At 37.6% G+C, this 13,580-nt stretch overlaps 1 pseudogene; it reads right to left on the reverse strand.

The window, feature by feature from the left end:
- Positions 1-5,774: 5,774 nt before the first annotated feature.
- Positions 5,775-6,723, reverse strand: LOC106009077 (olfactory receptor 14I1-like; annotated as a pseudogene).
- Positions 6,724-13,580: the final 6,857 nt, after the last annotated feature.

A 13,580-nucleotide genomic window follows, 5' to 3' on the forward strand; every position in this document is an offset into this window, starting at 1 on the left:
CTAAACTGGCTGGAACAGAGATTAGGTAAAAATTCTTGAAGTCTTGTGGGTAGGAAAAGAGTTTATGAATAATACCTCAGTTGCCCATGAACTAGCACAAACAATCAATAAGTGGGATATCTTCTTATTAAAAAAGTTTCTTCACAGCAAGGGAAACCACCAGCACTGTGAAGAGACAACCCACAATGTGGGAAAAAAATCTTCATCTGCTGTGCCTCATAAAAAGGTATACTATCTCAAATCTACAAGGATCTTTAAAAAATCAGACCTCCCAAATTTAAAGACCCAATCCAAAAATGGCCATCTGAAATGAACAGACATTATTTTCAAAATCACTGGTCATTTGAGAGATGCAAATGAAAACAAGGCCGAGATTCCACCTCACTACAGAAAGAATGGCTGCCATCATGAAATCAACCAATAACAAATGATGGCAGGGCTGTGGGGAATGAGGAACCCTGGTCCACTGCTGGTGGGAGTGTAGATGGTGCAAGCACTGTGGAAATCAGTAAGGAGCTACCTCAAAGGACTAGGACTGGAAATCCCATTTGACCCAGCTATTCCACTGCTGGGTATCTTTTGCAAAGAATTAAAAGTATCATACCACAATCATATATGTGCACCCATGCTCATAGCAGCACAGCTTGTAATAGCTAAAACTTGGAAACTACACAAATGCCCATCCCCTGGAGACTGGATAAAGAAAATGTGGTTTAATTGTAAAATGGAGTACTACTCAGCCACAAAAAGTGAGAAATTAGAGACATTTATAGGTAAATGGATGCTCATTGAGGCAATGTACTTAAGTGAAATAATTAGGATACCATGTATGAATACCTAATAGTTTTTCTACTGTGAGAAAGTGAAAGTGTAAATAAGGACTAAAAGGTATAATAGATAATGTGAAATAGAAAGAAAAGGGGCAAAGGGAAAGGCGAAATGCAAGGGGTAGGGGCAACGAAAGAAAGGAATGGAATTAATATGAGAAAATGGAGAAATGGAAATGAAGTCTTTGTAAATAGGGAGGAGTGGAGGGGCTGAACGGAGGGCAGGGGAAGATTGAAAAAGGAGAACCAAGAGAGATTATGTAAACGTGCAAATTTCCAGTGATGAATGTCATTACATTGTATACATAAAATATACCAATGATTATAATGAATAATTGATAATGCAAAATAGGAAGAAAATGTCCAAATGGGAAGGGGTAGTGGAAGGGGCAGGGGAAAGGAAAGAAGTGAAAGGAAAAATTATGAGAACAGCAAAAAATGGAAACAAAGTCTTCATAAATATGGAAGGGTGGAGGGGCTTATGGGAGGGCTATGAATTGGGAAAAAAGAAGAACCAAGATTCATCTTGTAAATGTACATTTTCCTAATGAGAAATGTAAATGTGTTATATACCTAAAATGTACCAATAAAAGAATTTAAAAAAAACCTTAATGGAGTGTGAGAAGGAAGACAGAAAGTAAAATAGAGGGTCTGCTTAAGGTGTAAAAGGACATAATAATGAAAAAAATTCACTGGAAAAAACAAACAAGAAAAAGAAGAATAAAGATAAACAGCAAAAACAAGAGATAAATGAAAGAAGAATGAAGAGAAAAAAGTCAGAAGAGAAAAAATAAGTGACCAAAAATAACTTTTTTTAAAAAGGGAGAAAAACTTCCATACCCTTAAAAAGCTCTGATGAAGCAAAGATAAAAACAATACAAAATGAGAAAAAAAAGATAGAGTCAAGAAAATGTTACTTTGTTATTGAGTGAGTAGTTTCTATGATCTACGGTCTTGGTATTCAGCCAGACAAGATTTTCCATGCCAAGCTTTAGGGCTTATGGGCCTCACATTGAGGCCCATCTCTTTACTCCCTGCCCCCAGACTGGGTTTACAATTTCAAGCCAAAGTTACAATTTTTTTGCTCCTCTTAATACATGGGCAGCACAATCAGCCCTCATTTTCTGCTAGACCTAGACCAGAAAGTGGGAGTTCAGTTGAGCTGTTGGACTTTATGTCAACAGCTGTGGGTTCTGGTTCCCCCTTCATATCTCAGGTGTTGTTATCAGCCAGACCCTGTTCCATTGAACAGTCTTTGCCTTTGCTGCCCCATGCTGTGATCCCTTTTGGGGCACTTTACCCCTACTCCATCACAGGTCAGGTCACTTATGTGGAAAGGTGCTGCTCCTCTTACACAGGTCAGCTTTCTCATGTTGGCAAGGTGAGGGATTGCTATGGGTTGGTTATCTCCCATCAACATCATTATATTGATTACATAAGCTCTTCAAAAACTACATGGAGAATGGTTATAGCTTCTTGCTATATAGAAAGTACAAACTACCCACTTGAGACATGAAAGACATGGGGTGATATGCACAGAAAGAAAGGAAGTGGTCACAAGTGGACGCAAGGAAAGTTTGAGCTGCTGTATGTTTATATTCATTATGACCACTGAGATGATGCTTTCTAATGTTTACAAAGACTGTCTGCCATGCAATCACCAAATGCTCTACTGTGTTACTCTACTGTTTTCAAAAAAAATAAGACAACCAGAAAAGAATGATGACTCCTGTGAGCCTATCCTTGCCTTAGCTGCCTTTACAGAATAACCATGGAGCAAGAGAATAGTGAGGTATAATCTTCTGCGTGACACTGGCCCTTACCATGGTTATGATGAGCTAGGGCTAATTCTCATTAGGCACTTCAGTGAGGTATTATTTCAGGGAAACATAGTATGTTATTATCCTGAATACTATGTGCACCTCAAAGCTTCAACCTGCTATGGATTCACAACCTCAGCACTTTGAAATAAGCATTCCTCCTCCTAAGGAAAATTGTGGAAATTGCTAGAAATTCTCAATACTCCCAAATTAAATAAAAATTATGATGTAATCAATGTAGCAAAGAAAAATACCCTAAACTTTCACAGCTCTCTAAGTGAAGATTTCCAGCCTCATATCTTCAGACAAAATGTTTTTTATATGAAAAAGACCCCTGACCACTGTGCTCATTACATGCAAATTAACAGTGCACACATGTTACTTTAAATGCTAAAATATCAAAAATGTTTCTAATATTTCTGTTTCTAAATAGCACACTGAATTAACAAGATAATGTGGGCCTGCAATACCAGCTCTCTGGGTAGTTGAGGTAGGAAGATGACATGGTGGGGTCCCACCCAAGCAAATTCATGAGTTACTGAGACCCTTAGTGCATAACTGAAAAAAATGTCTGAGGATGTAGTTAACTGAGAAGATGCAGAGTATAAGCCCCAGTAATGCAAAAGTGAAAAACTAACATATACATGATAAATAAATAAAAACATTCATAGGCACTTAGATAAAAATAAAATAAGTGGTCACTGATTTATTTAGTATGAAGAAAAATGGGCTGTTGGGTTTTCTATCACATGGAGACTCTGGTTTTGGAACCCCAAGGCATGACCTCACTTCCTTGGCAACATCTCCAAACAGAACTTGGAACCCTTGATAATGGGCATCACAATCTAATACCATCTGTCTCCCAAGCTCATTTCGCTGGAGAAGGTCAACACCAAACATGCTGAACTGCTTCTCCACCCTGAGAGGCCATGGCCTCAGGACCCCAGACAGAGAGAGTATCTGTGAAAGATTAAGAAGATGGGAGACTGCATTAAGACACCACAGGCCACATGGAAGCAGCTGCATGACTGTCACAGACACACCAGGGAAGGTCTCCCTGGGAATGACAACCGGTGACCTACCACAATCAAGGTACCCCAGTGAAGTCTTCCTAAGCCCAAATACCAACAGCAGAGAAATTGGGAAGAGTACAGGGGAAGTAACACCATGCCCAGAAACACCCAGAGCTCTGGGCAGGTCTCCCAAGAGCTAGGCAAAAAAATCTAGAGAGTCAGAGTCCATGGAGGGAGACCAAATTCACAGCCACCAGCCCCAAAGAGACACTGAGAAGCCTGGTGTACATCCACCCAGGCTTGGCAGCTGCTATTGGAAACAAGTTCACAGAGAGCCTTGAAGAATTCCAGCCAGTGTGGTCCCTGTAGGCAGTCAGGCCACACTCATTCTTCAAGCCCTTTCTGCCCATGATCAGACAGTCTCCATTCCATCTTGATCAAAGCTTTGATAACCCTTATGAAAACTCAATAAATTGTCTCTTGCAAGTAATTTTGGAAAGAGAAATTTTCATACCCCTTTGTCTGAAGATGGTGCAAGTGTCCTTGACAGATTTCTGAACAGGGACCCAAAGGTACAATTGGGTTGTCATCCCTGAAAGGGCTTTGCTGATGTTCAGGAGCATCCGTTCTTTCAAAATGTTGACTGGGACATGATGAAGTGAAAATATGTATTGCCTCCCTTTAAACCAAATATTTCTGGGGGATTTGAGTTGGACAACTTTGATCTTCTAATGAACCTGTCCAGCTCACCCCAGATAATAATGACATCGTGAGGGAGATTGATGGATATGAATTTGCAGGTTTTGAATATATCAATCATCTTATGATGTATGAAGAATGAGTCTGATGCTTATTTTTCAACTATGCATTTTGATTATGTTGCCATTTAATTCTTGAATAAACTTTTTACCTGACTGGATAGAATTAACCATTTCAGAATTGTCTGGAAGGTAATTTCAATTTATTGTTTTGAAGATAAATTTAGAAGTAATACTTGATTCTTATAGTCTATAGTAGAGAATGTAGATTTTTTTGTTCATAGGTTTGATTTTTTATGGTATAATATTTTAAGATGGTACAAGCAGAAATTTACAACTTTTTGAACATTTTTGAACAAATTTTAAATGCATGACTCCATTAGATATCTTCCTTGTTCCCATCAACAAAATCTTATCAGTTTTTTGCCTATGATATCCAAATAATGAGCATTTTTATTTGATGAGGTTTTAACCGTTAGTAAGGGTGGTCTTTTGTTTTTTAATTTTTAAAGTAATAAGATTAACTATATTTTATACAGATTGCATTACAAGTATATTTTCAACTATTGTGTAGTATTCAAGTGTTATGTCATTTCATTTCATGTCACATAAAATTGTCTCAAAATATTCTTCAGGGGAATAAGTCAATTTATAGTCAGAATGGTTGGCACTCTGGTGTTCTAAAATGTTTTATTTTGCATAAACCTGTGGTCAGATCATTTTATGCATACGTAGCTTGAATTAAATTTCAAGTACTGTGTTCAGCACTGGTATATTTACTGTAAAAATTTTCTTGTTTTGATTTTTGTCATGTAGAAAACTCCCTTGCTCATAATATAATCTGAGTTGTGTTCTTTTTTCAAGTTTACAGCCCTTAAATAAAACATGTCATAAAAATTTTTAAAAGTAGCTGTGTGAAAGAAACATGTACTTAAAATATTAGGAAAAGTTCAATAATAGCATACATTCCTGTTCTATGTAACCATCCTGAATGTTGTGTGTTATTTTATGGTAAATAGCTAAATCAGGGACTAAAAACACATGTGTGTGTTCTCTTCCAAGAAGTCTTGTTGATGAAGCTCATGATGTGGGTTTGCAGGAGCCTTGGGGGAGGCTGAAGATGTGTAGAGTAAGACAAGGGTTTTTGGGAAGGGGGTTGGCAGATACAAAACTTCAAAATGTTTCAACAGAATATACTTTTATTTCCTGAAGAAATACCTGCAATCCTGTCTAAATGTAGTATAGTAATTATACTTTTTCTCCAAATCAACAAAACATTCAACATTTTCCATCATTCTACCCACAATTTTTTCATCAGTATTCTGCCATATGGGATCATAGCTTTTTGTCTTTGCTTCAGTCTCTGACAGCCATGATGAAAGTTCTGCCTTCACAGAGCACACTTCTTTCCAGTCTCCACACAGCTGTTTTGATCTTCTTATTTCTAAGGCTGTAGATGATGGGATTCAGGAAGGGAGGCAGAACTGTGTAATCCAGAGTGATCACCAGGTCTTGGGTCGAGTTGATTTTGAAATCTGTCCCAATGCAGCAAAGAGTCCCGAGGTAAGGAAGACCAGGATGACTATGAGCTGTGGGGAGCAGGTGAAGAAGGCGTTGGCTTGGCTCTCCACCAACAAGATCCTGAGCGCACTGGAGAAGATGTTGAAGTAGGAGGTGAGCATGAGAATGAAGGATGCCAGCACCAATCATGAGCTCAGAGCCAGAGGCATGAATTCCACAAAGAAAACCTCATAGGAAACCAGGGCCAGCATGTGAGGGATGGCACAGAAGAACTGGTGGATGGTGTTGGATCTTGAAATGGGCTCCCAAAACAAGTTTCCAGTGTGGATCAAGGCATAGGCAAAGCAGCTCAGCCAGGTGAGTGCTGCAATATGGTGGCATTTTCCTGGTGTAATCACAGTGCCCTACTTGAGGGTGTGTCAGGTGGCCAGGTAGCAGTCATAAGATATGACAGTGAGGAAGGCCAGCTCAGCAGAGGCAAAGGCAAAGAAAAAGTAGACTTGGGCCACACAACCAAGGTAAGAGATGGAGGTGCTGTGGGCCAGGGAGCTGTGGGTCAACTTAGGCACCATGATGGAGATGTAGCATGAGTCCAGAAAGAGGGATTCTTCAGGAAGAACATGAGTGAATGAAGTTGCTGATCCAGAGTGATGACCACCACAATGAACAGGTTCTCCACCAGTGCTGCCAGGCAAACCAGCAGAAACAGCCTTGCATGCAGTAGCTCCTGGATGTCAGAGAACCCCACGAGCAGGAATTCTGTCACTGCTGTGAGATTGCCCATGTGGCAAAGAAGTCTTTATCCTGATTGTGAGGAGGAAATGTTTGACAATTGGAAATGAGGTGATGAAATATGAACACCAGGTCACAGAAACAATGTTCTTGTACCTTAAATGGAGCCCCTGGTGTCCTCCACACTGCTTCAGCAGATGGGGTGGTGTTCTGTGACTGTTTTAGCATGGAAAAATTCTGAGATATGCCCAAGATGAAAATTGAGTAGCACATTTTCAAAACATTTTCATTAGTACTCTTCATCTATTATGCAGTATTGCTTGAATATGAGATTAAGACTTCCCATTAGGCCTGGCATTATTGTCCACACTTGTGATTCCAGCACTCTAGGAGGCTTACAAGTTTGAGCCTAGTCTGGGCAATTTGGAGACTTAATGAGACTCTCCTCTCTCACAATGAAAAATAAAATCTGGGGATGTAGCTCCATATGAAGGCCCTAGGCTCAATCTCCACTACTGCAAAAATAAAAACAAGAAATCACAAACAAAGACCAAAAAGAATTTGTCTGTCAAATAAACTAGGATGCTTATTAAAATTATAGATTCACAGTTCTGAGGCAAATACACTAAATAAGAATTCATGGTATAAAATCAACAGTTTCCCTCAGCTGTGTGTCTCTGGCTGATTTTTGAGCACTAAGGTTTGTAGCTGTAAATGGCACTGGCTGCACATTCTAAGTGGGCTCAGGTTCAGTCCTCTCTACCTGGCAGCCAAATGCCTTTGGTGGAAAGAGACCTGTAAGTGAGTACTTACTACTTCCACTGTGGAATGGAAGTGTAACATGACTTTAAAACATATTATGACTGGTTCTACTTTGAAGACAGGAGAGCTCATCCTGTTTGAATGCACAAGGCACAACAAGAATACTAACAATGAAGCCACAACTCTTGCACAGCACCTTGTCTGGAGTAGGTTCTGTTTTCTCTAACATAACCAATTAATATTCATAATCTCCTAATGAATGTAATGTTACAATGAATGAAAAAGGAGTTGACAGAGTGAGGTCAGTGATCTTGGCCAATGTCACTCAAAGATCCAGTCCAGTTTATTAAACCAAGTTTATTGTCACCACATTCAATCAATGAGTGACTCTAGGAAGCACATAACTGCTTCACTTTACAGGTAGGCAAATGGCAAATGTTATCATTGTTTATAAGACAGGTAGAAACCTATGGTTCATGACAAATTTTGAAGGTAGTGTTTCTTAAGGATATAAAGTGGATAGTCTGAACCATTTCATTGTAATAAGAAGTAAATGCAAAGAATCACACTGTCATATAATCAGATGCTGAGTAATAAATATTTTCAATGTAAGTAAAAAAGGAACACTACCTTTCATAAAGAAAAACTATAAAAACTTAATGTAAAAGATAAATATGAGTAAAACATATGGACAAGCAGTTCATCAAACAAAAAACTAATAACCAATTATCAATTCAAAAACAGGTCCAATCTTATAGAAATGCATATGAGGCTCCTCAAGCTGCAACCTGCCAGGTGAGACAAGCAGATTGAGGCTCTGAGGCCATCCTGGGCCCTGCCCATGGCACAGTGAGTTCCCAGGGGCATCTTGCAGCCCCAGCCCCATCTGATCCTCCCCAAGCTGTGATCGGCCAGGTGAGACAAGCAGCTTGAAGCTCCACAGCCATCCCAGGCCCCGCCCATATCACAGAGAGGTCTGCTTAGCTTTCAGGACAAAGAACACCTGAGAAATTTTGTGAACACCAAACCAGCACTCCAAACAATTTTAAGCAATATCCTAGAAAAAGACAATGAAGGTCACAACTCCATGAGGCACAGCAAAGAGAAGGTACCACACAAGGTAAGACACTAAAGGGAAAGGGGAGAAAATAAGAAATAAAAGAGCCAACAACAGTAAAACATCGTGACAAGGATGAATCAATATCTATCAATTATAACTATCAATGTTAATGGCCTCAATTCACCAATCAAAAGAAATAGACAGAATGCATTAAGAAGAAAAACCCAGCAATATGCTGTATACAAGAAACACACTTAACTCAAAAGGAAATCCATAGACTGAAAGTGAAAGGATGGAAAACAGTTCTCCACATGACTGGAACCCAGAAAAAAAACAAGCATAGCAATCTTATTGGCAGACAAAGTAGATTTCAAACCAAAACTAATTAAGAGAGACAAAGATGGTCACTACATACTTGTGAAGGGAACAATCCAAGAGGAAAAGATTACAATCCTAAATATATATGCAACAAATATGAATGCCCCCAACTATACAAAACAAATATTAATGGACGTGAAAACCACATAAGAACTAATACAATTGTAGTGGGGGACCTCAACACACTTGTATCACAAATAGACAGATCAACTAGAAAAAAAATTAACAATGAAATTCTAGAACTGAACCAAGCTATTGGACAAATGGACTTAGTTGTTTACAGACTGTTCCACCCCACAAACTCAGGATGCACATTCTTTTCAACTGCACACGGGTCATTCTCCAAAAGAGATCACATGCTAGCTCATATTACATATCTAAGTAAATATAAAAGAATTTAAGTTATCCCCTGAATATTATCAGATCATAGTGCAAAAAATTGGAGATCAGTAACATAAGAAAGCACATAATTTCCAAAAACACATGGAAATTGAACAACACCATCCCGACTAACCAATGGATGACAGAGGAAATTAAAGAAGAAATTAGACAGTGTCCACAAGTAAATGATAATGCCAGTACAACATACAGGAATTTGTGGGACACAATGAAAGCAGTTCTACGTGGGAAATTCATAGCAGTGAATGCCCATATTATGACAACAGAGAGAATTCAGTTAAATAATCTAATGTAGAACCTCAATCTCCTAGAAAAAGAAGAGCATAACAAACCCAAATCTCATACAAGAAAGGAAAATATAAAGATCTGAGCAGAAATCAATGCAATGGAGACTAAGGGAATGATACAAAAAAACCACAATGAATGAAAGGCTTGGTTTTTTGAAAGAATAAATAAAATCAACAAACCTTTAGCCAACCTTATCAAGAAAGGAAAGAAAGGGCTCAAATCCATGCAATTAAGAATGAATAAGGTGGACAGGGGATTTAGCTACGTGGTTCCAGCACCTGCCTCACAAGTGCAAGGTCCCAAATTCGATGCCTGGTACCAAAAAAAAACCAGAATGAATAAGGTGAAGCCACAACAAATCCAGCAGAAATCCAGAGAATCATCAATACCTACTTTGAGAAACTGTACTCTAATGAAATGGGAAACACAGAAGAAATGGACAGAATCCTAATTACATATGAATTGCAAAATTAAATGAAGAAGATATAGAAATTCTAAACACCCCAATAACAATGAGTGAAATTGAAAATGTAATAAAAAAACTCACCAACAAAGAAAAGCCCAGGTCCTGATGGCTTCACTGCTGAATTCTACATGACATTTAAAGAACTATCACTATTACTATCTATCACTATTTAAACTCATCAAAGAAATTGAAAGGGAAGCAAGGCTTCCAAGTTCATTCCTGGAAACAAGTGTTACTTTGTTCCCCAAACCAGGGAAAGACCCAACCCAAAAAGATAACTACAGACCAATCTCCATAAAGAACATAGATGCAAAGATCCTCAACAAGATACTGGCATACAGAATACAGAGGGTCATCAAGAAGATCATACACTCTGACCAAGTCAGATTTATCCCAGGGATGCAAGGATGTTTCACCATCTGTAAATCAATAAATGTAATACACTATATTAACAGAGTCAAGGACAAAAACCACATGGTCATCTCAAGAGATGCAGAAAAATATTTGACAAAATCCAACACCCATTCATGATAAAAACACTACAGAAGATTGCGATAGAAGGTCTTTATCTAAACCTGATTAAGGCTATCTATTAAAAACCAACAGCCAACAGTATACTAAATGGTCAAAAATTGAAAACTTTCACACTAAAATCAGGAACAAGATAAGGATGCCCACTATCACCACTCCTGTTTAATATTGTTCTGGAAACATTAGCCATAGGAATTAGAAAAGAGAAAGAAATAAAAGGAATAAAGATAGGAAAGGAAGAAGTGAAACTGTCATTATTTGCTGATGATATGATACTTTACATAGAGATTCCAAAAATCTCAGTTAAAAGTCTCTTAGACCTAGTTGACAGATTCAGTAGAGTAGCTGGATACAAGGTCAACACCCAAAAAACAATGGCCTTCTTATAGGCAAATTGCAGACCCATTGAGAGAGAAATTTGGGAAATAATTCCTTTTACAATAGCATATAAAACAATGAAATATCTAGGAATCAACCTAAGAAAGGAAGCAAAAGATCTCTACACTGAAAACTACAGCTCTCTGAAAAAGGAGATAGAAGACGAAATAAGAAAATGGAAAGATATCCCTTTTTCCTGGGTAGGAAGAACCAATACAGAGAAAACGGCCATACTTACAAAACTACTATATGGATTCAATGCAATGCTGTTTGAAATTTCAACAATAAACTTCACAGAACTAGAGAAAACAATCCAAAAATTCATTTGTAACCAGAAGAAACCTACAATAGCAAAAGCAATTCTAGGCAACAGAGACATGGCTGGGGGTATCACAATCCCCAACTTGAAACTATACTATACAGTTACTGTGATAAAAGCAGCATGGTACTAGAAAAGAAACAGACCTGAAAATCAGTGGAATAGATTAGAAGATGCAGAAACAACCCCAGACATACTCAGCCACCTCATCTTTGACAAAGGAGCCAACCACCCTCTTTGGAGGAAAGATAGCCTATTTAATAAATGGTGTTTGAAAAACTGGATTTCAACGTGCCAAAGATAAAAACTACACCCATACCTATCACCATACACTAAACTAAGATCAAAGTGGATTAAAGATCTAAATATTAAGACAGAAACACTAAACTTGCTGGAAGATAGGTAGAACTATTGACATTGGCATAGGAAAAGATGTTATGAACAAATCTTCACTAGCACGGGAGCTAGCATGAAGAATTAACAACTGGGATCTGATCTTATTAAAAAGCTTCTGCACTGCAAGAGAAACTACAAACAGATCTAAGAGTCAGCCTACAATGTGGGAAGAAATTTTTAGGAGCTGTACCTCAGACAAAGGTCTACTATCAAGAATATATAAAGAAGTGAAAAAAACCAGAACCTTCAAATTCAAAGACCCAATTCAAAAATGGGCATCCAAAATGAACAGACATTTCTCAAAGAAGTAAAAACAGCAAGGAAATATATGCCAAAATGTTCAACATCATTGGTCATTCAAGAGATGCAGATGAAAATAACACTGAGATTCCACCTCACCCCACAAAGAATGTGTGCTATAAAGAAATTAACCAATAACAAATGCTGGTGGGGGTATTGAGAGAAAGGAACACTTCTCCATTGTTGGTGGGAATGCAGATTGGTGCAACCACTGTGGAAATCAGTATGGAGATACCTCAAAGAACTAGGACTAGAGGTTCCATTTGACCCAGGTATTCTCATGCTGGGAATCATCCCCAAAGAATAAAAAGAATCATACCACAGTGATATATGTGCACCTATGTTTATAGTGGCACAGTTTGTAATAGCTAAAGCTTGGAAACAGCCCAAGTGCCCATCAACTGGAAACTGGATAAAGAAGATGTGATTTTTTTTTTATAAAATGGAGTTCTACTCAGCCATAAAGAACGAGAAACTAGAGACATTTATAGCTAAATACATGCATATTGAGGCCATCGTCTTAAGTGAAATAAATAGGACATCCATGTGTAAATACCAAATAGTTTCTCTAATGTGAGAAATTGAAAGTGTAAATAAGGATAAAAATGATTAAAATGAATAATTGATAATTTGAAATAGGAAAAGGTCCACGGATTTTGGGATGGTGGGAGGAGAAGGGAAAAGGGAACAAGGGAAAGGAAAAATTATGAGAAAGAAAAAAAAATGTAAGCAAACTCTGTGTAAATAGGAAAGGGTAGAGGGGGTGAAGGGTGCACAGTTAATGGGAGAAAAAATAAGAACTAAGATACATCATGTTCTGGTTCAAACACCCAATGATAAATGTAAATGTATTTTATACCTAATATGTATCAATCAATCAATCAATCAATATATATATGAAATGTATATGAAACTTTAATTAGATGATGTTTTGTCCTCACTGATTTAGAGAATATATGTGATATGAAATACCACGTAAAGTGTATGTCTGCTATGTTGTGGCTTGACAATGAAGGGAAAGAATGAAATTCCTTTGTCATTGCTGGAGTCATTTGGCAAGCAGTCGAACCACTGCAGATGTGGAGGTTTTGATGCCGCAACCCCTTTGCCAACAGATGCATGCTCATGGTTTTAAAAAATGTCATATTTGAGTAGATTTGGTTCAGCATGTTTAACCTCATACTCATACCCCTAGGGGAGTGGATGATTTAGTCCGTTTCAACTGAGATTAGAACACTCGATATCAGTTATGCTGGTTGTGACAGACAGCCTCCACACATCAGTACAAAGATTTCAACATGATTTTTAAAAAAGGAAAGAACCTGTAAAATATTACATAGAATGTCTTTCTAGTCACATGAGTGTGGCTATTTAGAACAAAGTACATTATTTGTGCATATACACATATATAAATCTATGTAAAGCAGTTATGGGAGCAATACACAGTACTGATTAATGTACATGGAGTTTTATGTTGTAATAATGATAAGGTGAAAAAACTATATAATCAGTATATAATTATTTACTTATCACATTATATATATTTATTTTTTATTATTATATTTTATTTTATTGTATATTTGTTACATTATATATATTTATTACATTATGTAATTATTATATAAGGTGAAA

This window comes from Heterocephalus glaber, unplaced genomic scaffold (assembly GCF_053883595.1).
Source record: "Heterocephalus glaber isolate CG9 unplaced genomic scaffold, H.glaber_assembly_v1.0 deba00001673, whole genome shotgun sequence".
NCBI classification, from domain to species: domain Eukaryota; kingdom Metazoa; phylum Chordata; class Mammalia; order Rodentia; family Bathyergidae; genus Heterocephalus; species Heterocephalus glaber.